Genomic DNA, 24,552 nt, shown 5'->3' with positions numbered 1-24,552 from the left:
AACAAAAATAGAATGGTTTTAGGAGGGGCTTCACAAAATGAGGAAGACCAAACTGTGACTATCTGCTTCAAACACTATGCAACACTTTTACCTTATCATTTCCAATTTCCTTCTCTTTTACAGGCATAGACTCTTTGTCACCAGCGAGGGTTCACTCAGGGTCCTGCCCTTTCACTGTTTCATGTCCACACATGGAGAGGCTAGCCACAAACCCAGGGCCTCTGTGTGAGATGCAGCAACACATCCAGTTGAGCTAAATGGAAATTCCCTGCTGTTAAGTGAATAAGTGGTCCTGTGACTTGTATGGCAAATAAGAGTGTACCGTATTACACTGTACCAAGCTCTCTCTCTCTGTCTCCCAGCTTCGTTGCTAACTTCCTACATCTTCTTTCTGATAGTTTCTGACACTCCAAGCATGCTGCCTCCTAGTCAAGTCAAGTCATGTCAATTTCATTTACAGAGCACATTTAAAACAACAGAAGTGCTGATGGATGATGGGTATTTGCACCCCACTTAAATGGTTACTTCTTGGCTATTACCAGAGTCACCAAGCCACTCTGATTCCTGGTATGTCTAAGGCACATTGTACACAACTCATAAATTTGATTTAAAGCCCACAGATGTTATGTGGCTCTCTGCCAAACGTTCACATTTTCATTATAGGCTTTGCTTCCATTTAGAATTTGAATGAAGGACAGAAACTTTCCCAGTGTCAGTATATTTCCTATAATTTACTGCCCTTGTCCAGCTTTGGCTGGTCCAGACTTATGGTCATTTGAGTCCATCCTGCAAGACCAACCCAAATAGTGGTGACAGTCCACTGCACAGCACTCTTTAATGCTTTTAATTTTATTGCAGTATCTAACGCACAAGAAAAATTGTTTTGCACAGGAAAGGATTTCTTGTCATCTCGGTGCTCTGACCTTAAATATGACCCTTCTTGGAACTTTTATTTCTATTGCTTGATTGTCCATTAGCACCTTTTACCACCTGACACTTGGTAAAAAAAAATCTAATATAAAGTGACTAATAGTTTTCTCTATTAGTAAAGAGTGTAAATCGCCATTGGTTCATATGAAGTCACCTGATGATGCTGTCCCTTATTAACCTGCTTGTCACATGACACACTATTTCTTGAAGTCATGTTGGATGGAAAAATTAGCCCTTTAGACAAGATATTGTATCAAAATCTACAACCACATAAGTACTCCCACATTTCAAGATCTCCAGTGAAGCTGCTCCACATGCTCTAATCAAATGTGAGAAAAAGTGTGCAACAATTACAGCTTAAGTCACGTGGGATCACTCTTGTCAAGAACTCAGAGGAGACATATGGTTATTTACTTTAATGAAAGAAACTTAAAACTGACAGAGGAGCCAACTAACACATTCCCTGCTGTTATCATAGAGTATGTTCAGCTTTCGAAAAGGATTTTAGTATCAGAAGCAATGGGGGCGATTTCTACTGTCAGTGACAGGCACAATCCACCTAAATCAAATGTAATAGAATATTTAACTGCTCAGAACATTTGGATGGATGGATGCTGGGCCCTAGCCCATCTGTGCTTGTTGAAACGATTCTCTTTACCCCTTTTAGTCAAAGTGTGGCCAAGCTGGATGCAATCCTTCTGGACCGACACTGCATCAGATGGTGTTTTTATATAGTCCATAAAATTAAACAGCTGGTCTTTGTTTTGTACACTCTATGGAGTTAGCAGGTGGCATATGCTGTAAACATTTTAAGTATTCACGGCTGAGAAGACTAAAACACGTTTCATTTCACATATTTTGTCTTTTTTGACTCTGAATGCACAAATAAACAATATTAGCACATGTGCAATATGTTAACCAATATAATCAACAGGTAGCCAAGTGAGATGTCTATTGTATGGTATATGTGTGGTTCTGATGTTCCTAAGATAAGTCAAGTCACATCGTGTCTATTTTCATACATACAAAGTATTTATGCTTGCAGGTCTCCTCAGAAAAGCAGACAATAATGCAATACCAAAAACAGCATGCACTGAGCTCAGTGATGCCCCCTACAGGTCACTATATATATATATATATATATATATATATATATATATATATATATATATATATAGGTGGAATGCCATTGAAACAAAATTCACAGGACCACAAAAATATTTCGATATAATGGAAATTTCAAATGTGTTGTGCCTACTTTAGTTCCTTAGTAATAGTCACTCAAAGAAATTTAAAGGCACCCACGGTATCAACAATGTCTCCTCCAATGTAGATGAAAGTGTTGTCTGTCTTCTAGCTTTCATGGTGCACCTTCAGGCTACTGAACTCACCAGGCATATCACACCGAAGTCATGCTAAATGGCAGTGAAGCTCAATTTAAGAACATGATCTCCTTCTCAATTAATCTTAGTGGTGGTGTCGTTCAGACGTTCTTCTTCTGCCAAGAATCTTGCTGTCATTTTTGATTCTTCCCCTTCTTATTCTATCCACATTCATCACTTTAAAACATTTTCTTACTTCCACCTCTGTAACGTATCCCATATTTGCTCTTTCCTCTCCTTTTCTAATGCTGAGAAACTTGTCCATACTTTTATCACATCCTGCATCGATCATTTTAACTCCCTACTGGTAGGTGCCCCTTCAGATCTTATATCACAGATCCAGCTGATTCAAAACTGTGCTGCAAGAGTCCTTACATAAACCAGCAACATCGAGCACATACCACCCATTCTGTTTCACCCTCACTGGCTTCCTGTGTCTTACAGGATTGAATATAAAATTCTATTAATAACCTACTTTGCTTTAAATGGCCTTGCACCGGACTACATCAGTGACCTTCTCCATTACCGTGCTCCTGTTAGCTCACTAAGGTCCTCTAATTCTGGCAATCTCGTTGTGTCCCACACTAACCTTCACTCTATGGGTGACAAGTCCTTTAGCTGCATAGCGTCCAGACTTTGGAATGACCTCCCAAAATTAATTAGATTAGCTGACTCCATTCAATCTTTTAAAAACAACTTAAAACTCATCTCTTCAAGAAGGCTTTTACCTTAAACTAACTCTCTGCCCCTTCTTTTAGTTTACCTGTCTGTCCAGATGGACAGGATAATTTGTGCGTGTGTTATATCACAAATTATGTTATTTGTTCAAGCTTTCCATTTAGTATTGAATTTAGTATTTTACTCTGGTTTATTGTTTATTAATGCAGTTAATGCTTTTTATATCCTATATTTATCTGTTCAAGTGCTATATGCAGAAAATATCTGTATCCAATGTTACATATACCCTGCTGTTGTTTCTGAGGCTCTGTGAAGCGCCTTGATCCAGGGAAAGGTGCTATATAAATCTAATGCATTATTATTATTACTATTATTATTATTATTAATGCCTGTTAACTGTGCAAATTGTCAAAGCTGTTAAATTCCGTCTCTAGTTTACTTCTGCACTGATGATTATCCACTTTGATTGCTTTTCTGAGTTTATTTGTGCATTTCTTGTGTGATTTTTGATAATACCCTCAAATTTGATAAACAAATTAACTCATTGTTAAAGCCTGTTTCTATCAGAACAAGGTATTGGCTAAAGTCAAGCTCTTTGTTTCTGCACACGATTTTGAACCACTAATACCTGTGTTTATCTCTTCTCAGCTTGACTGTTGTAACTCATTATACATTGGAGTTAATCAGTCATGCCTTGCTCGTGTTCAGTTAATCCAGAATGCTGCTGCCAGGCTTCTAACAGGCACACAAAAACAGAATCACCTCACACCAGTCTTAGTTTCCCTTCACTGGCTTCCTATTCGCTATAGGATTGAATTTAAAATTGTACTGTTTGTTTTTAGGTCCCTGAATGTGGTAACCCCCTTTTATCTTATTGACCTCTTGCACCCTGACTCTCCTTCCCGATCACTGAGGTCCTCTGGCCAGATGTCATTGGTCATGCCGAGTTCTAGACTTAAGCTTAGAAGGGACTGTGCTTTTAAAGTAGCTGCTCCTAAGCTTTTGAATAGTCTCCAATTATATTATATTAGATTATTATATTAGCTGAGTGCTACCTTTGGTCACTTTTAAATCCTAAATCTGTTTGCCTTGGCTTTTTAAACTTGTATGTGTGCATTTGTTTTCGGTGTATTTATTTACTGTATATATGTATTGGTGTATTTATGAAAGCTGAACAGCACTGTGGCCAACTTCTTTTGTTTTTAAATGTGTTCTATAAATAAAATTGACTTCATTTGACTTGACTTTATTGTTGTAATGACTGCACAGGGTGGCAAAAGTTTTTAGAAGTATGAAATCAGGAGATGCAATGCAATAGTAATAAGAAGTCTAAGTCTAAATTGGGACATGATTCAAATAAACAATGGCCAGGATGTGAGAAAAAATAGTAAATCAAGAAATGTAGCAGGAAAGTCAAAAACTCTAAAAACCAAAAACCTAGCCTAAGCCAATGTGTGAGGCAAAAATCAAAGTCAAACAACAGCAAACAATTTGTTGCCCAAGAGTATGGCAAGCCTAATTAACATTTAGAGATATCTCAAAATGAATTTCAGATATCTTAAAATGTAATTTACCTTTTAAGATATCTGAAACTCGCTTTGAGATATCTTAAAATAATTTCCTTTACATTTTAAGATACTGTATCTGCAATACATGTTGAGATATCTCAAATGGATTTTAAGACATCTCAAATACATTTTTAAATATCTCAAAATAACCGTACCTGCACGTCAAGATATCTTCAAATGAATTTTCAGATATCTTAAATTGACCTATTGTGCATTTTAAGGTATCTCAAATGCATTTCAAGATATCTTAAAATCATTTCCAGTAAAAATTCTTTCAACGGGGCTTCCTGTTTATTATAAAATATCTTAAAATGTATTTGAGATATCTTTAAATGAGCAGGAAGTGATTTTGAGATATCTGAAAATGTATTTGGGATACCTGAAAATGGACAGGAAGCTGTTATGAGATATCTGGAAATGTATTTCAGATATCTTAAATTGTATTGTAGATATCTGAAAATGCTTTTGAGATGTCTTGAAATAATTAAGTGCCTTTTTAAAGATATCTTAAAATGTATTTTAGATATCTTGAAATACAACTTGAGATATCTAGAAATATATTGTAAGATATCTGAAATGGAGCAGAGATCTATTTTAAGATATCATGAAATTAATTTTACATATCTAATAATATATTTTAGATATCTTAAACAACAGTGACTTTTAAGTTATCTTAAATGCCTTTTAAGATATCTTGATTATTTTTCGAGATATCCTAAAATAACTTCTCACTCATTTTAAGATATCTCAGATTCATTTTGAGATATCTGAAATGGTTTTTAAGATATCTCAACATAAATTCCTGTATATTTTAAGATATGTTAAATTCATTTTCAGGTATCTTAAAATAACTTCCTGTGCATTTCAAGATATTTCAAATACATTTTGAGATATCTTAAAATAGATAGGAAGTCTCATTGAAAAAATAGGAAATTTTACAGGAAGTGATTTCGAGATGTGGATAGTGAAGCTGACATACTACAGCTTGTTGTCTTTATCCTGATAAAAATGATGTGGCTTGTCAGTCTCTGCTGGGCAAAAAGTCAGTGTGAGACAATCCGTCTTCATTCAGATTTTATTTACCTACAGGCTAAACAGTTGGAAACAATGACAGCCACAGAAGCAGGGAAGCCAAACTCTGTTATACCTACAGAATGTCTATGCACTTGCTGGCTGGTACAGGAGGACGTATGTTTGCTTATGGAGGTGTGTATGCATCTCTGAAGTTGGGTGGCTCTTGATGTCATTAAATAATCAACTGTTTTTTTTTGTTTGTTTTTTTCTTTACAGCCACTTAAGCTTGAGAACTTAAATTGCCTGTGAAAACTGTAAGTTATGTTTCTACTCGATCTGAGATGAGATGTGTGCATTTTTGCTGCGAGAATTCTTGTTAAGTTAAATTGAGTGATTAGACACCATTCTTACTGGTTTCATGTTATTAGATGTACTAGCACCTCTCTCTGATTAACAGATGAACGCATTTTCACTCTCAGTATCTGCAATGGTCATTTGCATGAATTCAGACTATGGATACCTCAAATGCGTTAAACCATATTTCTTAGAATGTAAAATATACTACTATATAAAATGTTCCTGTGGTATTCTATTTTCATTTGCTCTGCCCTTGTCCAGGTAAAGATACCTGAGCAAAGCATACAATATGTCACATACATTCAGTAAATAGCAAGTCCTATTGAGAAATTTGAGGGATTCTTCTCATTGCAATATCTGAAAACTTTATTGATTGATTTCTCTAAATAGACACAATATGAATGAGTGGGTTCAATGATGGAAGAGTTTCTTTTTGGATTTGTCAAGAAACAAAAATATCAAGACTAATCAGGAAAGGATAATGAAATGCAGAATCATTGACATAAAAGGTTTCAAGCAGAAAGTAAATTTCAAAAAAGCTATGCTTGTGCCTGTTACAGGAGACATCAAAGTCCCACAGTTAAGACACTAATGGGCAAATAGAAGTTGTCTTTACCTCAGTTGAAAAGGATGTTTGCTTTTCTGTTTCCACCTAAAGGACAGTTAGTGTCACATGACCAGCTCAGATCCTTCAGTGACTGTAATTTGGGGCAGATCGATGTCCAGAAATGAACCCTGATACTCTTTGAGTAAAGGCTCGTTTATACTGTATTTGTCCGTGTTGGGTGTGAGAGCCACGTGGCGAATATGACATCAGGACGTGGCGAATATGACATCAGATTTGGAGACAGGTCCCTGCACTGCACATGTACATTTTTCTTGCTTTGCAGTAATGTGGATGTGGTGCCATGTATCCAAAATGGATAAATTTCAAAGATAGGCTGGTTACATCGGTGCCAGAATGATGAACAAAGGGCTTCAGGTCATCAAACGCAAGGAAGACTTGCAAAAACATTTGAAATACATTTGCTCTTCATGTAGGTCTTCCACTCATGAGAACATTATACCCACCCTTCGTTCACTGCTTTTGGTCAATGGGTCTGATTCTCGACCTTCTCCTTTTCTTCCTCTTAAAGACGGTAATAGCAGGCACCACAACTCTTCTTCCATCAGCAGAGTCTCACATCCTCTGCTGTGACAGTGTTAACTATGCGACATTGACGAAACGCTGTTACTTACTGACTAGGAGACTATAAATGCTCTTATCAAACAGGCCACAACAAGTTCAAATATGTTTTGGTTGATGACTGTGCATACTCTTTGCATTGGGTTCACGTGATAAATAAGGGCTTTGGCCTCCTTCAGTCCTCTTGAACAATAGTTTTTAGGGATGTAAAAGGTCCTCAAGTTAGGTCACATATATCGCTTATTTACCTTTCCTTGTGTTTGTAAGAGGTCTTCTTGCTCTCCTTAACCTTAAGCTCTACTCAGTTGATTTTTCAATTTCAATTTCACCCTGTTTTTTTTTTACTTGCTACACTGTCTCCCAGAGGTGGGACCAAGTCCCAGTTTTGCAAGTACAAGCAAGTCTCAAGTCATAAACCCCAAGTAACAAGCATGTCTCAAGCAATAAGAGAAAAGTCCCAAGTAAGTCTGAAGTCCTCGAGGTAAACTCAAGTCAAGCATTGGGTCTGTACTTTTGTGCTGGAAGCCTTCAAGCCTCATGATAGATAGATAGATAGATAGATAGATAGATAGATAGATAGATAGATAGATAGATAGATAGATAGATAGATAGATAGATAGATAGATAGATAGATAGATAGATACTTTATTAATCCCAAGGGGAAATTCACATGTTTGCTGTCTTGTCCACAAAAGTTACCTTGAACTCCAAGCACGCATATTTGAAATATGGCTTTCACAATTACTATCCATAGTGGTTCATGGAACTTTGCACTTTCTGCCATTGAAGTTGTCCTTAGTTTCTGGCTTGCATTTATGCAGTTAGTCTGCTGTCTTCTAAAGCCCATTATAGCCTCATTCATTAGGAGATGCTTTCCATATCTACAGACATATAACTACAAGTCCGAGTTATTTAGTTCTCTCTACTAATTTTAATTTTGTGTTTCAGCCTTCTACAGTATTTTAATTTTTACCTAGCTGTAGCAACATTATTGGTCTCAATTTGTCTTTTGTCCTTTTTGCATGTCCCTAATATTATTCTTACCTCCTACTTTTGATTTACTGACCTTCAGCCTGTTGTCTGTGTCCTGTGTTGTCCAGTTCCCCGAATCCTCATTTCATTAGTGCCAGTAGCTATTCACATCTCCTGGCATTGGCACAAATTCTTTGCTCTCACTTAAATTGCGTTCTCAAGAGGAGTTGAAGGTCCAACAAAGTCTGTACACAATAAGCTGGTGCCTGAAAAAAAGAAGATATTTAGGCAGAAGAATCTCATGTATTTTTCTAAACTATTCCAGGAATCACTTTTCTGAATAATAATAATAATAATAATAATAATAATAACACTACTACTACTACTACTACTACTACTACTACTACTACTACTACTACTACCACCACTACTAATAATAATTCTTTATATTTATATCAAGCTTTTTCTCAATACTCAAAGCACTCCACACAGGGAGGACCCGAGACATAAACTCATGAATCCATCTAAAATGCTTTCTAATACAAGTTTTTTTGCAAAACAATGAAACTGTGCTGATATAAGTAACATTAAGAAAAGCAGGGCCTTATAACTTTTGCCTTATAGCTTCAAATCTTTGGGCAGTGGTGTAGCTCGAGGGGGCAAGGGGGGAACATCTGTCCCCGGGCACAGCATCCAGGGGGCGCCAAATTTCCCTTCCCCATTGCATTTTGGCAAACAGGAGAGGGCGCAAAAACTTCAGTTGTCCCCGGGCGCTGAAAACCCTAGCTACGCCTCTGTCTTTGGGTTCAAGTGCCAGACTGGTCACTATCTTTGTCAAGTTTGGTCATTCTCCCAGCATCCTCTGGGTACTCTGGTGACCCTGAATATCCTAGTGACATACAGGTTAGGTTAACTGACTTGTAAATGGCTGGCTGAACCATGTGGGAACCAAGGAAAAGGTCCAGCTTCCTTAAAACCTTGCTAGCTACAAGGTTAAAAAAAGCAAGCTGAATAAAATGAAGATTTCTGGGTAAGGAAAAAGATAAAAGTTTCTCCTTATGTATTTGCTTTCAATAATGAAAGAGTCAGAATCAGTGTGGACCCGATACATCTGCTACACATTCTCTCTCCTTGCTGTAAGGTTTTTATTTATAGAAAATGATGTCACGTGGCCTGGAATTGCGGTTCATTTCAAAGTAGGTGAATGCAGGACAACTGCAGGATCTGTGCTGTTTTATATATTTATTTTTTTGATCTGGAATTTGAACCTGTTTGGTAGGCAATGAAGTTCAGTCAATAGAGGAGTTAATTATTGACTGCAGGGCTGTTTAAATCTTCATATCTATGGCTGCTGTGCTCACCAATGGGGACACTGCCTTCACTGCTGGAAATTCATGACTGTAAGAGTTCTGTCCATCCACACATCCGTTGTCTGTGGAAGTTTTTGCTTTGACGGGGTGGTAAAGGTAGCCCTGGACCACTCACACCACAGTTATCAATTCGCAGAGAATAAACCACTTCAACTTGGATCAACCCATGGTTTAGGTGCTAAGAGGCTGTGACACTGAATACTCTTCCGCTTTGATCTGCCGCAGCTGCTCAGCCTCTGAAGGAAATGTGTCAGACTATCGAAGCAGTGCACTCTCTTTTACACTTTTATTTTGGTAGATACTTCGCCTTTCACGTTCATATCAGCTCTCTGTTACTTCTACAATTCTTTGGCTATTTTTAGCTGCTAGGTCCTTAAATTAAACCAATGATGAACTTTCTTGATTTGGCTGGGTCATGCTGCAGCATGTCTATTGTTCTTAATAGTTGCTTAAAGCCATGTTGCCATGTTCATAAATACAGAAATGCGAGAGCAGCACCACTACCTGATTTTCTTACAAAGCTCTCTGCAAGCATGCCCTTTTAACAGACATGGATTTAGTGGTCTTGCAGGACAGGAAGTGTCAGAACCAAGGCTTTAAATGTGTATGTAAGGTTTTATAACAACACAAAAAGAGTTGTATCCTCTTCTCAGTTACTAAATCATTCAGGGTCGGGGACTAGGCTTGTCTTTTCAGCTACACTTGGCTAATCAGATCTGTTTAGTAGGAGGTTGCTTCGGACACCCCTTTTTGCCACGCCTGCCATGTGTGGTTATCCTCCTGCCCTACATTCACTTTTTAGTTATAAAGGAGCTGTAATTATCTGAGAGTCACCTTACATCAATTTCTTATCTGCTGGTGTGTTTTAACAGGCTGTTGGCCATACACCTTGGGGTTTAGGTGCTGAGGATGGTAACCCTTGCTAACAGTGTTTGCACTGCTGGTAAATGAAATAAAACAGAGATATATATTTTTTTCTTTAGCCATTCATTAATGTTATAAATTACATAAAATAGTTGCAGATGCATATCCATGCCTTTGCTTATCTGTTGGGAATGAGCACTGTGATTGTTATTAACTTCTTTATAGGATGATTTGTGTACCAATCAAACCGATTCTGCTGCAAATGTCTGACATTACTACAGCAATGACATTTTTTTTATTTTGCTGAGAAACACTAAGTCCTCGATTGCCAGTTATTACCTCATCTTTGATTAAATATACTGAATGGATATATAGTACCTCCTTCCGAAAAATATTGTTACTGTATTAGACCCTTGACCATCAAAAATACTGCTGGGATCACAATGATGAAGATTCCCTCACTCTTCTTCAAGCATCCTGCTATGCTCCTGCCTCACATTTTTTTTTCATTTCTGTGACTTTTCTGGGCTCAAGATTCCTGTGCTTCTTGACTACTTAATGCATTGGTACATTCTTGTATAACTTTTTTAGATTTCAGAAATGACACCTGTATTTATGACCATATGTTCACTTATTTCTTGGGGTGTTAAATGGTACTAATAAGTTATATAATTGACCTTTTCGACCATGTTCTGTCTTGTTAGCCTGTCAATCTCATTATTATGAAAACATTCTTTAATTTTGTAAACCAATGACATCTTCTTTGGTGCAGCTCCTCTTGATACAGTATCTGAAAGTGGGGTTAGCAATGAGTGCCAAAGAGGAGATGAAGACTTGATGGATCTATCTATCTATCTATCTATCTATCTATCTATCTATCTATCTATCTATCTATCTATCTATCTATCTATCTATCTATCTATCTATCTATCTATCTATCTATCTATCTATCTATCTATCTATCTATCTATCTATCTATCTAATGGTCACTGCATCGATACCCAGAGGGCAGGCTGGGAGCTGCAGTCCTGTTAGACAGCCCTGCAGTGTTCCATGTGTGCCACCGGCGGAGATGCAGGCACACATCATCCCCACTTTAAGGAATTTCCGCCAGACCCAGAATTGCTTCCAGCCTGTAGTGTGCTAACATTGGAAGTACTCCTGGATCTGGCATAAAGGAAACCACTCGACTTTATCCAGGTGAGTCAGAAGAGAAGCTAGACAATACTTGCCTAGAGTAGTGGAAGGAAGGAAGGAAGGAAGGAAGGAAGGAAGGGAGGAAGGAAGGAAGGAAGAGAATAGGAGGAATTATGCAATGTTTGTGCATTACCTGTAAAGGTATTTGTTAAAATAAATTATTATTTGAACTGGGACTGATGTTGGTGTTGGTGTGTTGGAGGATTTGGGGGCTCAGTGACTCACTCTACAGGTCACACTATCTATCATTGTATATAGTGCCTATCTATCTATCTATCTATCTATCTATCTATCTATCTATCTATCTATCTATCTATCTATCTATCTATCTATCTATCTATCTATCTATCTATCTATCTATCTAAGACCAAGAGAAAATGCATCTTTTCACTGTCCATGTCATAATCATTTGTATTGGGTTAGCACTATTATTCACTGAGTGGTAATAATTGGTCATGATTTGTTTAGTATAACGGATCATGTCTGAACTTATTTCACATTAAAATCTTGTTTGTGAATATCAACAGCAGTATATGATATATGTTACATTCAGGTAGTCATATTCAGATTTTTCTAATTTCAAAGTATACATGAATTTCCTTAAAATTAAGATTAATGAAAATAGATACCACTGTAGTGGTATAATAAAAAACAGCATATGAGGCCCTTTTAAAAATAAAAGTGCCAAAATGGTTCTTTAGAATGCTGTCAAAGGGAACTATGTTTTATTCCCAAAGAAATCATCCACATGAAGGTTGCAGAAAGAATATTTCATTTAGATCCACAATAGGCTCTGTAAATCACAAGAAATAGATGATAACATGTATGTGGGTAACACTTTAGTTTGCGTACTATAAAAATGCATCTATTACTCATGAACTCATAACCTTAACAAAGGCTACTTTTGGTGATCATAACATTTACAAAACATCAGTAAAATGCTCATTCATCTGTCCAATATGGCCTACTAAAATAAGTTCATTCTGGAATAGTCAGAAGTTGCTTAAATGAGACATATTTCTTTTGAATATCTTTTGAAATATTGCATATTTCAGCATAATATCTGAAAATCCTCTATGTTCATGAGTCATTTTCCAGTCTATCAAAAGCTCTAAATATGCTGCACTGCACAGAAATTAATGAGATATTTACTGATGCTTTATAAGTGCAACCAGCTGTGCCACTCATCTAAGACAGGTCGAAATGTAAATAATCAGCGCAGATCTCCACGTTAACATTTGCAGCGCACCATACAATGTGTTGGTATGGCATTCGTAAAAGCAGTGTTAATGTTTGTGATGTGCCATCTGCTGGAATGATAAACACAATTCATTTTGTTACTAAAAATGTTTATGATGTACCATCCTTTGGAATGACTGAGACATAGCAACTGGACTGACACACAGACACTTATCCTGGATTAAGACCCAAAGAAGCCATTGTTATGGTCTTGATATAAAAGAGTAAATGAGTAACAGATGCATTTTTGCGCTACGTAAACTGAAGTGTTACCGATATGTGAAAGAACAAAGGCTTCATAATTTTAAAATGACTCTCCCTGCATACAATCTCACAACCCAAATTCAGGTTTTCTTGATCTGTTGGTATCCTTCTAGGTCATCTACTACACATTAAAGATTTCTGCTTTGTCCACATATTAGGAACATATTCAAAGTCCAAAGAACCAATTTCATTTTCTAAGAGCCCTGCCAACTATGAAACGGTTCTTTGCCAAGCAATGGCTTTACGAGGAACCACACAACCCAGTAAAGTGCCATTAAAGAACCATTGTGTTTACGAGTGTAGTGCTCATTGTTTCTACTCTGCCATTACTCCCCTTTATGCTTAGGCATGAATATATACTGTATATACTTGGATTTAATCTAAGAATTTCTATACGTTATAAAAATCATTTTAAAAGTGTCTGTTTTCAGTAATGGTTACATTTTATTAGTAATTATCTGCATTCCTTACATCATAGTAGACTTTTAAAAGTTTTATTTAGGACTTTAAAACATGTGAGGCCCTTGTTTTCTCTGAAGTTTATTTTTTGCACATTACGTTTCTGCCTGGCAAAATGCAATTCATTTTTTTTGCCCTTATGCTCCATGAAGAACAGTGTTCCCTGGCAATGTTTGATTATAATATCTTGCTTTAAGAAAAAAAGATATCCAACAATTTAATATGAACTATGTTTCGTTCTGCAGTTTTGTAACACAAACATTTTCTGCATCCTTACTGTCTTCTTTTGTTTGCCTTTGGCATTTTTTCAAATTTGCATTGAAGATTCAATTCAAAACAGAAATTAGACATAATAATCTAACAAACAAGTCCTGCCTTAACAATTACCCGGCGGCTGTATCCTTGATGAAGTAAAATAATAAAAAGGGCTACATAAAAGTGTTATCTTGTCTTTTTTCTTTACCATGGTTCGGTTTAAATGGCAGCAAATGAATTAACATTAATGAGTGTTTGATAAAAATACAGCTGTTTTACATGTATTTTTAATTGTCTAAACCATTTTATCTTGCTTTTCTAGGTTCAACATCTTACAAGCAATAAACCAGTTGCATCACTGCAGACATCCTGTTTATTAAACATTGTATGTGCAGCTCTGCTGCAGAGTATAGAATTGTAAAGATCATCACGGAGAAAATCTTTCCTTGTTTTAATTTACCAAATAAGAGCAATTTCATTATTCATTTTTGGAACATTTTTACTTTTAAATGAGTTCAGGAAAGCAATACAATTTTCTAAATGCTGTGAAACAATGCTACCACAAGGAAACAAGGAAGCACCCCTGACACTGACTGGTCTCCTGTCTCCCATGCCTGTCATTTGCTACTATTGATAACCCCTTCCTTTTCATATCCCGATCCTTATTACTGTACATTCTGCACTTCCTCATCTGCAATTACATCCATCCATCCAGTTATCCAGAGCAGGATTACAGGGAAGCTGGAGCCAATCTCAGCAAGTAATGTGAGCAAGGCAGTAACAATTCCTGGCCCATTGCAAGGTGATCACACACACACTTCACTCACATATATACATCAGGGCCAGTTTAGCAGTGCCAATCCACCTAACCTTCATGGAGGAAACCCAAGCAGACACTTGGCGAACACGTAAACTCCATACCTGGGACTTGAACACCATGAGTAGTGCTACCATATCACCACCAAACACATTTTCTGTTTTATTTTTTAACTCTGTCTCCCTCATCTGCTTATGTCTGCTCATGTCACACCTCTTCTACGTGGCCACCATCTTCACGCAAATCTACTCTGCAGGGAATGCGGTCATTTCCATATGCAAAATCTCATTGCTTCTGTATCAGTGACAACCAATGAGATGTGATACTGAGCTCAGGACTGTTCTGCTGCCTTCTAGAGTCAAGAACAGTTTTACAAATTTAAAAATGTCTGTTTTCTGCAAAGCATGCAGAAGAGATTTTCTAAGTTCAGAATCAATTTTTATTTTCTGAACTTAAGCAGTAAATTCAATGTGTTATTTATGTTTTTAATAACATAAAAGAGGTGACAGTAACCATATAGAGTGCAGTACAGAATTTAGAAGTAATGGTAAGAGTAAGTTTAGATATTCTAGGCACATATTGCATAGGCATTAAAACTGTTTATGTTCTGAGCTTTCATGCTGTAGCACCATCTACCAAGAAAAAAAATAACTTGTAGCCCAAACATAAGGAGCCCTTGGACGTGGTGCAAGCTGCAAGAGAGACCTTTACAAATGATGAGAAGTCAGATCCTGTGTGTGTATGGCCACATGTTATAATCTTCTATATAAGCCTCCCATGGATTTGACTCAATTGGATGCCTCAAATTTGAGCACTTTGCCGAGGACAACCATGATAGGTGCAAAACAAATCTATCCCTGGTAAAGCAACTGCTTGAAATTAAAGGGTAACTAATTGCATTGCTGAAGAATAAAAAGAATAAAGATCTAATGAAGAGTGCCTACAAGAAACTGTAATCTGTGTTTCCCTGGAGAGAATGCGATATATTGCACACTCTTAACACAAAGTATGAAGCTATTGCAAAATAAAAGGTTTAAAGGATGATTCCAATCTCCTGCCCTAATTCATCAAATCCCTTTTAAAAATATATTTGATTAAAAACTGTATTTTATTGATTCTTAAGTTCTTGTAATTGTGACTCTCACCAGGAATTTATAAAGCTTGCGTCTGCACAAACAGAGGCCCAAAATGTACATAACACAACTTTCCATGCAACAGTTGGTATTTATTAAAGAAAACTTAAGGGAGAACTTGTGTATATTTACAGCAACTGTAACCCTTCCATACGCAACATTTTGGGGAAACTAGGCAAATGCAGCCAAACCAGCTAAAAGATGAGTCACGTGTAATAATTCATATCACCAAACTGTTATTATAATATGCACTGATGTGACAAACATTAAGCCTTAAAAGTGATGAATATGATGTATAGACTCTATTGGAGTTGCCTTTTAAGAGGGCCAGTGCTGCATGTTCCCACTGAACAATTTATTTGTGTTTTCCACAATTTATATCAGCTACCTGTTGTTACCTTTCAGGATTGGAAGCCACTTTTTGACAATAATTGCATGAAGTAAAAACACAAGTGTGATTCACTCCCTGCTTACATAAAGCTACAAATCACAGCCTATGCATAGTCTAATGGTCTGGCACAACATGGCATGTTTGGTGCTACTTGAAGACATATACAAAGGGAATGAGCTTTAAGGGACTTTTTTGCCCATGATGATGACTGGCTTATGAGCCGATTTATTCTTCCAAGAGCCTTTCTCTTAGAACTATGTGCTGAGTTGTCTCTGGCATTAGAAAGACAGACTGCCTGAAATCAGGCTCTACCTTTTCACAATGGTTGATGTTTTGGCAACAGGCCATTACCAGTGGAAACTGAGCAACAGGACAGGAATATCTCAACCAAGCTTCAGCTCCTATCATGACTACTGTGCTGGAAGCCATACACAGACCAATGAGGTGCTACATTCAGTTTCCTTATAGTGTAGGTGTACAGTTCATCAGAAAAGTTCTGTCTAGTTTTTCTAATATAATAAAACATATTCCGGCAAGGGCACCTAGCAAGAATTAAGCTGCCTTTGTTAATTGTAAGCAGTTTCATTCCTGTAACATACAGCACAAGCAATCTGTGATGCTGAAATTGACAAATGTCTGGGCTGCTGTGGAATAATAAGGTATCTCCAATTACAGATGCTATTCACAGAATGAAATCAGAGAGTGTACACGTACTAACTACTCCTCCCGTTACATGCAAATTCTGCCACTGATGAGGGATGTGTTTTGTCGTTTGAGATCAAACCTTTTTTTTGTGTACGGTACAGCAGCAGGCACATGTTGTCATTCAATATATTTGTGCTTGTCGGTGATACCTGTGCTTAAGCCATCAAATAAAAGTTCTTTTCCTCTATCTCACACTACTTGATGCATCTTGTGAGAGGCTGTTCTGTCTGCCAGTAAAGGCCCACAGCATCGTCACTGCATATGTATGATGTTCATTAGCATGGACCATGCATGGTAGTTTCAAGGTGGGAACTGGGCAGGTTCAAGGGGGTGTTTGTGTCTGCACATTTACAAGACGATTATGTTTTACAAAGGTAAATTGCGTGCAAAGGTGTATATGCAAGGTTTCATAAATCCGATTTATTTTTTGGAGCATGCATCTTGTTTTTTGGCATGCATATATTTTCACGCTTGAATCCACAAAATCTATATATATAAAAGTCAATGCGTATGTGTGTGTGTGTGTATGTATGTATGTTCCAGTATCACTTCCGAACGGCTTTAGTGATTTTCATGAAACTTGGTACACATGTTTCTCATTGGTCGACTACAAATACTGTAGGGTGAAATCAACCCTAACCCACTCCCTTCTGGGTAGGGCGGGGGTGATCTTGTGGTCTTCTATGCATGTTATCATCCAGTTCACACTCAGAATGACCACCAGAGAGCGAACTGGAGGTGACTGCCAGCATTCTTTATGTTTGAGCACCACCGCGCCCCTGTTGCTTTTGAAATTACAAAGAGTTGGCCGGTTCCGAGCATCAACTGGATGATAACATACTGTACATACAAGCCCATAAGACAAGGACGTTAGTGTGTCTTCATTGTTTGTTAATTTATTTTTATTTTTAAAGTTGTGGTTTTTTTTTAATTATATTTTTCTCAAACAACTAAAAAAAACACTTTATTTTCCTCCCGGGCAACGCCGGGTATTTCAGCTATGTTAGCTAGTGTTTTATAAACAAGACCCAAGGAAAGGCAGAGTTGAAAATTAATTGATGGATGGGTGGTTAAGGTTTAAATCAAATTTTACTTTTGTAAAGAACTCAGAAACTCCTTTTGTTAAAAAAATGGTATATACAGCAATGCCATAATTATAAAGAACTTGAAAAATAAATCACATGACCTAATAATGCTTTGTAATACCCATCCCAACATCCACTTACAGAACTGGCTTAGTCTTTTACACATTCTGCCATTTTTTTCTTAATTTGCAGTTTTATAACAGAGTTGTGACATGTAAATCAGACATAAAAGCAAGAATTTCACTGTACTATGGACATGTGACAATAATTCTCCTACTTCTACAATTACTTCTATTCACTTACATTTGAAACACAGCTGGTACATGGTTAGACTACGTGTCAGTCTCGCATATGATACCAAGGTAGTGACTTACCTAACAGTCTTCTAATTGTGCAGACACTTTTTAGTCCTACTTTAGAGCGCCAATTACAAAATAAAGTAACCAAAGCCAGGTGGGCAGGTGACAGATATTAAGTCCCTTACTGTGGACAAATGACCTTAATCTGGAACGTGGACACTTCCTAAGCAGTTCCATGCTAATTTACCTTTATGTTGCTTTAGTAATAGAAAACAGAATCCCTTAACACTGTGGTGCTTACTTTTTGTGGTTCCAGACATATTGAAAATAAAAAAATCAGCGAAAATATTGTTATATAGCATTTAGCACCTCTGTTTTCAAATATCAAACAGCAGCCTCGCTACTTACTTGAGTTAATGGTTACTTTGATTTAAAAATCACCAATATTCACCAGCACTCACCTTATCATCTGCAAACTGCATTTGGGAGTATTAAAGACAAAAATATAAACACTCAAGTTGATAGCAACAAAGGGAATCTAAGGTCAAGGGCATGCTGACAAGGCATTTGTACAGAGTATAGAGTACAGTCCCTTACTGACAGGCTTCTGTTGCACCAGTGATGATGAAAGGGCACCAACCAGGAGTAAGATAGACCAGGAAATGAGGAGAGGTAAAAATGTAGTCAAAAATACGGTGCAAAGTCAAAAACCAAAATTTCAGTTCAACTGATCGTCAAACACAAAACAATAACCAAAAACCATTGTTAAAAAATTCTAGAAAAAACTCCTTCCAAAATATCTGAGCTAATTGCATTGCAAAAGGTTTTGCAAATTATCCACACACTTGTTTGCCAGGAAGTTCACATTGCCAATTTTAAACAGTTTTGGTGATGACGTCCTTTGTCTTAACTACTAGTCATTTAATACAATAAGTCATTGGCAATAACAAAATACTCTCTGAAACACAAAATGCCAGTGCCCATGAGAAACAAAATGGCAGCTAAAAATATATAATTTAAAAAATAGCTAAATAAAATAGCACAAAGTAAGTACATAAATTCCTTCTTCATTTAAAAAAAATCCAAATCATGGAAGTTTGCTATTAAAAGAGAGCAGCTATGATGTGATGCCTGCAATATTTTATTGATTACAGTACAGATTTAAATAAACCAACTTGAAAAGATGCATGTTGGAAAGCAAAACAATTTCTTTTATTCATAATTTCTGTAATCCATAAAAATAATCAAAGGAACAGACCAAGAGTCATACACAGTGAGAATCAAAAGCATGAACAACAACACGAGAGAAAATGGTAATGCGAGAATCAAAAAATCACTTCAAAAAACACAGATTTTATGAAGTTTCTTAGTTCTCAAACCTAGAGCAATGAAACCATTTGAGCTCCAATTTAGTTTCAAAATAAATATAATTTGACTGTTATGTAATTAGTGTTGTATAATAAAAATTACAGAAATGACAAGCAAATAATAAGTAAAAGGAAGGGCCCAAGAACCCAAGCTGTTTGAATAATAGTAAGAATTGACTGACTTGCAGACATAACTACATAGATTTGAAAATTACAAAGGGGAAATGTTAAGGATTTCTCCAATATATATCCAAACCTGACCAATTCAAAAGAGGGTGGTTGTACATGGCAGAATAGAGTCACAATAAAAAAAAATAAAAATAAAAACCTGACCTTAAAGCTATCAGGCCACCACAGGTGAAATCAGCCACAGCTAGGTGGTAGTAGACACCTTCTTAAATATCTGTCTCTCCTTTCATTTTATGAACTCCATTATTCTTTTCTGGGGCTGAAGGGAGTCACTTATCCTAGCGGCTCTGGGCTCTAGGGAGAAAAAATAATCCTAGATGGGATGGCATTTCGTTGCAAGTCACATGTAATCTTAACATGGATGTCTTTAAGAAATGAGAGGAAATTGGAAAACCCTCTGATAATGTGACAGTTTAGAAATAAATGAAATTAAAATAAAGTGTTACAGAGCCTAGCCAATTGCACATTTGGCAGCGTGCCCCTCTGCACTCAGAGGCTGAACTGTATCATACTGCAAGCTGGAGGCATGCAGTAAATCAGGAAAAGGGCATGATTTCTTTAAAAAAAAGATGAGAGGGGTGCGCTATGGTGGTTAAAGAGACAGGAAACCATGAGGAACAGTGAACAAGCAAAGAGACAGTAGGTTCTATTAAAAGAGGATGAAAGCCTGTCTTAGCAGTTGGAGTTAATCCAGGCAGCCAGAAGATTTTGTGAAGACCAAAGGTCAAATAAATTAACATAGAATGGACAGGAATGTCCTATTACAGGATAAATCTGTTGTTTTTTCAGGTCAGTTATTTTTCACAATCTTGGTATGCATTAATTTGCCATGGAACATTGGCTTTTTAAGCTTTTTAAGTTAAGCATTTTTTTCATACATGTAAAAAATACTGTGCCTCTCTTTGTAGATTAAAATGAATTTAAATAGCACTGAGGCAAATATAAATAAAATCCCTTTTCTTTTGTGTCTGTGTAATGTCCAAGCGGTAGAAGGATAAAGAAAGACAGCTTCTTTAGAGTGCTGCCTCCCCCAGAAAGCCAGATGGCAGCACCCCTGAGTTGCAGCAGTGCCATGGTTTCCCATAGGGCAACATGGGAATTGGAATTCTTTGACTCAGCCCAGATGGGTGCCGTGGGTGCAGGAATTGGGGAGTCTTACTTCATGGGGATCCAGCCTTACTTGGAAGTGCTCCCAGGCCAAGCTTTCAGGACACTGAAAGTACTTCCGGGGATTACTTCAAAGGAGCTTCCTGCCACTACTCCGGGAGCCAGAGTCAGGAGGAAGAGGTACGAAGTTTGCTGGAGGAGGAATGGAGGTGGAAGGAGAGAAAAAAAAAGAATTGCTATGTGCTTTATTTCATTTTGGTTTTGTATAGTGTTGTTTAGGTGGGAAATGTTTGGGAAGAGTTTCCCACAGCAAAAACAAAGCATTGTGTGTTACAGAGACTTGTACCTGTGTCTGTCTATGTCAGGTTTGGGAGATGGTGTGCCCCTCGTAGTCCCTGATATATATATATATATATATATATATATATATATATATATATATATATATATATATATATTTAACCTGCATTTTAGAAATCAAGTTTCTCTGAGTTATTAAAACACATGCAAGTGCACTCACTGCCTGTGACTCTCAGAAGTAGCATTTTTGTCTGTGGTGAGGTTTCTTATTTGGTTTCTTAGTATTGCAGCTACTAGTTCTGCTAATTTCAGAGGTTTAAGATCTGCCTTTGGTTATGTGTGGTTTTAAGCTAGCAGTATCATGCATCAGCCTTTATGTAGTTTTAATTTTATTACAGTGAAGTGTATTGCCTAGATAAAAATAAGGCAGTGGCAAGTTCTTACAGTGTCTTTTTGAATTTGTTTGCCAACATCTAAGTACTTTTATTTATTTCCTACATTTTATGTTTTTCCCTTGTACAAAACTGAATATTCAGTGTTGTATGTTTGGTTTTGTGTATGTGGAGATGTGTGAGGAAACCGTACTTTCTGTCTGGGAAGAACTTGCAAATTCCATAAGAAGAACCAGGCATGAGATTCAAACTCCAAGATGCTAGATCACTGAAGCATGCCCTCCTGCACGAGAACTGCTCATTTACAGTTTACAGCATTCAATTTACTAGTAAATCACCTTCCCATTGCCAATACTATATATATGGTTCTACATTTCACTGCAATAAAGAGTTTTGGTGCTGTTCTACTTGATTATTTACATGAAAATTCCACCTATGATGCTAGCATTAAGCACAAAACTGGATGGAAATGTGTGCTTAACCCGGACAAAATAGTCCATAACTTAATTTTTTGTCATAGCAATATTTCATAAACATGTTACTGTATGTTTAATCCTTTGCTACCTAAAAACAAATGTTTTTCATATTTCTTGACATTTGCACTGATACCCCATATATCTCATTTTAGGCTATAAAAACAGGTATAAAATTTTAAAAAAATGTATACAAAATGCTTCACCTAAGAACACAATTCCCATTGCAAATAAATGTATATTACAATAACTTCCATCTGAAAAATATTGAACTTATCCTTTAAGAGGCTAGGCAATGACATTCTTCCCTCTCGTGTGTATGCTTTACTATTAAACTAAATCAGAAAGCCTTCTCCTTCTCTGTGTTACTAGGGTGACAGCTTTCCTTCACACAAGTGAATATTGAATTTCTCTTAAGTATTTTTAAAAATTCCAAACATTATGCTTCAAGTCATATTTTTAAGCATTGTTCAGTTTTAGAAGGAGACATTATCATAAGTGAACAACATGTTGTTTGACTCACTGTTGTTTCTGAATGCTTTCAGCTCTCAGTCCCATAAATCATATTGTTTTTGCATGAAGCACGGTGCAAAATGGAACAGAACAGAACAGAATGTATGTTTGCCGTCTCTGCAATCTATGTTAAAAGAGAACTTCCAAAATGAAATGTTTATATTATCTTTATTCATCTGCTGTCAAGCAACGCGCTATCAGTGCATGCTCCCAGCATGTCATCTCATCTGGAGTAGTGTGGAAGTGATGGTCGCAAGGCAGAACATCCTGGAAATCATGAACAAAAGAAAAACAAATCAGACAAAATTCTGAGATGCTCCTTCCTGTGGCAGCTCCTGTTCATTCTAGCATGTAGCATCTATTCTGAATCTCTGTCGATATCCATGTTTCAGGACTTTCCTTCCATTATTCAATCAATTGCACCTTTTCCTTCTTCCCTCATACTGTACCCTTCCTGGCTTTTCCTTTGCCTCTTTATCATTTCCATCAGGTGTCTTCTGCTTTTCATCTTTCCAGCTCATTTTTTCCATTGTTCTTTATTTCAACATCTTCAAGCAATTTTCTCATTTCTCTGTGTCTGTGTTTGTGAACCATGCAGAGTTAAGTGGCTTGTTTCATTAAGACCTAAGCTTTCATGCTCTAGCTGAAATATAATGAAACTGTTTTTACTCATCTTCAGAAAGCTCTGTCAGGAAGACATTGACAAAAAAAAAGTTTAGTAGTTTAGACAATTATGCAAGCAACTTGTCTTCATAGCTTTTGGAGTGTTAGACTGAAAGAGGCGACGTTTGAAGTAATGTTGGGAGATATGACTATATGTTGGCTAAAATGAGAGTGAATAGGAGAAAGTTATGCAGTGAAGTTGCTGTCTGAATGGCAGGTTATATTTACAGCACCAGAAACGGCATCATTCATTTTCTATAGTGAACACTCACCCATTGGGCTTTACCAGTCCATCCATTTCACTCATTTTCTAAAACTGCTTCTCCATTACAAAGTTACAAGTTGTGAATTTCACATGGAGCATGCAGGTCCAGGCCCTGACTGGGATGTCAGACCATCGCAGAGCACACTCAGACAAACACTCGCCATCAACTACTCATTCTGAGCCTCCTTAGAGTTGTTAATTAACTTGTATGATTTCTGAATATTGTAGGAAATCTGAGCATGCAGGCAAAAACCCATATAAAAATGATAAAATATAAGCACCAAATTAGCAGTGCCCTGACTGCAAACTGCATTGGCATCACTGGATGTGTGAAATTTTAATGTTAACCATACATTACCTTGCTTTAAAATACCAAACTACTGTATGACACAATAGTTTAATTTTACTGTATATTGAATGTATTTTTATCCTTGTCATTCTGAGGGTAAATACAGTGAGAAACTAAATATTTTTAATGCTGAATGTTGGATGCTTATTCTGTTACTTTTGTGGAAGATTAGCCCGGCTACAGATAGACACAAGACAGACAGAAGTCCAAAACACACACATACACATTTATTTTCTTTAGCACAATGTCCTTTTTTTCTTTCTTTATTCTTCTCTTCTGCCGCCTCCACTCCTCTCCCGCAAACTCCGTCCTCTGCCTCCTGACTTGAATGGAGTGAGCGGCGCCAACAGGGCTGCACCCAACTCCAACTCCCATGAAGCCCTGTGGGACTCCAAGGCACCGCTGCAGCCCAGAGGGGTTGCCATCTAGCGTCCCTGGGGAAGTAACGCTCTGGCCATGCTTGCTCCCCCAGTCCTCCCAGTGTGGAGGCGTTCCGGCAGGGTTAAGGGCCCCGGCCGCACGCTACACTTTACACAACTTTTTTAGGTCTCAGAAAGGTAACCTTGATCTGTAAAGCTTATACTGCTGATTTATACTTTAGCAAGTAGAAAAATAAGCAAAAAAAAACTGAATGATAAAAAATAATTAAGTCAATAAAATAATGTAATAATAAAAATGAAAATCACTAAAGAGTCTGTTGGGAAAGCTTTTCCCTCTGTAGATGATGAGCCTGGAAGTGTCCCCCAAGGACAACGGGTCAGTGTCAGCT

General features: G+C 37.1%; 1 protein-coding gene across 3 annotated transcripts in view; it reads right to left on the bottom strand.

Annotated features, from left to right (window-relative positions):
• Positions 1–24,552, bottom strand: part of avpr2ab (arginine vasopressin receptor 2a, duplicate b) — a 147,114-nt gene that overhangs the window by 61,007 nt on the left and 61,555 nt on the right. For all 3 annotated transcript variants that reach the window (XM_051933645.1, XM_028813410.2, XM_028813408.2), the window contains one exon: positions 8,182–8,353. The gene's annotated coding sequence lies outside the window, so the exon portion shown is untranslated. The remainder of the gene's footprint in view (positions 1–8,181; positions 8,354–24,552) is intronic.

Source organism: Erpetoichthys calabaricus, chromosome 11 (genome assembly GCF_900747795.2).
Source record: "Erpetoichthys calabaricus chromosome 11, fErpCal1.3, whole genome shotgun sequence".
Lineage (NCBI taxonomy): Eukaryota > Metazoa > Chordata > Cladistia > Polypteriformes > Polypteridae > Erpetoichthys > Erpetoichthys calabaricus.
Note: the sequence above shows the minus strand (reverse complement) of the source record. Positions and strands in the feature narration are given on the sequence as shown.